At 48.7% G+C, this 2117-nt stretch overlaps 1 pseudogene; it reads right to left on the bottom strand.

Moving 5' to 3' along the window:
• Positions 1-845: 845 nt before the first annotated feature.
• Positions 846-1865, bottom strand: LOC129010701 (olfactory receptor 11A1-like; annotated as a pseudogene).
• Between the last annotated feature and the right edge of the window lie 252 nt (positions 1866-2117).

Below are 2117 nucleotides of genomic sequence, written 5' to 3'. Positions count from 1 at the left end.
CTCTAACATTTCAATATCTTTTAGCTGTTGAATCCTTTCTCTACATTAAATCAAGGCAGATCCAGCATTTCTAATTCACTTACTGTATCCCACCTTTGGTTCATGTTTCAGTCAACCAACTAAACAAACTGTTAGAATCCTTCCTAGTTCCCCAAGCTGCAACATTAAATGCAGAATTTCTGCTTTAGTGAGTCTTGAAGGGAGAGTGAAGGGAAGGAAACCCAGATATTGCAGCTCCCTGAAGCCCACTAGGATCAGCCAGGTGGTCTGGTTCCCACTGTCACAAATGTATATCAATACATTCGGCTTTATTCAACTTTATGTTCCTTCCATCATTATTCCACAACTTCAAGATCTATTTCCATGCATGTTCACTGGATTTCTGTCTGTATAAATTAGAAAACCCAAGTAATTCCTTTGGATTGTAGTGCATGTCCTTATGGGTCACACTTTCTGCCTCACCTTTAGATGCCTGCAGGGACTTGGGTCTAGCTATAGTTTTAGAACCAAAGAGGAGTGATGGGTATGGGTTCTGAGGAGAATCAGCATTGTCTTGCATGGGAACTGCCCCACAGGAGGCAATTACAGTTTCTTCAGGCAATGTGGGATTAATTCCCTCAGACAGGGACAGAGGCTGCTGTCGCTGGGGCTGGGGAAGCTGCTACCACTGGGGATAGGGAGGCCAATTCCAATTGGAAAATACAGTTACCTCATTTTGGTAGACATCCACTTTCAATCCCACAGTCTCCATCTTTTTATTGCAGTGGTCTCTAGTCTATCAGACTTTGAGGAAGGGGCTAAGCTGAAATCATTCCAGGAAGAAGTCAAAAGCTGTCCTGTCCTCCTCAGTGAGTGTGTGCTGGGGTGAGCTGTCCCCCGAGCTTATGCAGAGCCCCCTTCACCTCTTGGTTCTTGAGGCTGTGGATGATGGAGTTGACCATGGGAGTGAACACTGTGTAGAGGACAGAGAAGACCTTTAGAAGCAAGGGGACATGTATTCTGTTGGGGCCACATAGACCACAATGAGGGTGCCATAAAATACCCCAACTACGGTGAGGTGGGAGGAACAGGTGAAGAAGGCTTTCTGCCTCCCATGGCCTGAAGGTATTTGCGGTACAGCCCTCAATGAAGGCATAGGATGCCACAATCAGTAGGAAGGGGGCCAGTGTCAGGAAGCCTGAGATGCTGACTTCAGCTCCCTACATGACTCCCACATCCCCGCAGAACGGCCTGACTACTGGAGCAAGCTCACAGAAATAGTGGTCAATCTCCCTGCTGCCAGGACAGAGGTGCTGCCAGGGCCACAGTGAAGGCAGAGGAGAAGAATCCACTGAACCAAGCACCAGCGGCCAGGCAGTGACAAAACCAGGTGCTCATCAGGGCAGGATAGTGAAGGGGGCAGCAGATGGCCAAGTAACAGTCATAGGACACGGCAGATAGCAGGAGGAACTCAGCTGCAGCCAGCGAGGAAAACACGTAGTACTGAGCCAGACAGCTGACTAGCGAGATGACTTCCCTCCCCTCCAAGAAACTCTGCAACAGCCACATATGACGTTGGAGGTATAGCCAATCTCCAGCAGGGAGAAGTGGCAGAGGAAGAAGTACATTGGTGGGTGCAGTGTCCGACTAGAGGCCACAGCCAGCATGATGAGGGCATTGCCCCCAACTGTCACCACATAGATGGCCAGGAAGAGAGTGAAGGGAAGGAAGCCCAGGTATTGCAGCTCCCCGAAGCCCACTAGGATCACCCAGGTGGTCTGGTTCCCACTGTCACCACTGGACTGCTTCTTCTTCCAGCTCTGGGCCCAAGAGAAGACAGGAAGGTAGTTAATATTAACCAAGATACTATTATGGCCACACTCCATGCTTGGCTTATCCATTTATTCATCACAGCACGCATCAGAGACAGGCCTTATTGTCTCCCAGATGTGGAAGAGAAACTAAGACCCGTTTGTTCAAGTCAATTATTCAAGGTCATTATGATGGAGTCATGATGTGAACCCAGGTTTGCCTGACTCTAAGGCTCCCAAATGGTCTACTGTTCTACAGTGCTTTCCCAACCTGCTCCACCCACTTTTTTTTTTTTTTTTGAGATAGGGTCTCACCTAGGCGGGAGT

This window comes from Pongo pygmaeus, chromosome 10 (assembly GCF_028885625.2).
Source record: "Pongo pygmaeus isolate AG05252 chromosome 10, NHGRI_mPonPyg2-v2.0_pri, whole genome shotgun sequence".
Classification (NCBI taxonomy): Eukaryota; Metazoa; Chordata; class Mammalia; order Primates; family Hominidae; genus Pongo; species Pongo pygmaeus.
Note: the sequence above shows the minus strand (reverse complement) of the source record. Positions and strands in the feature narration are given on the sequence as shown.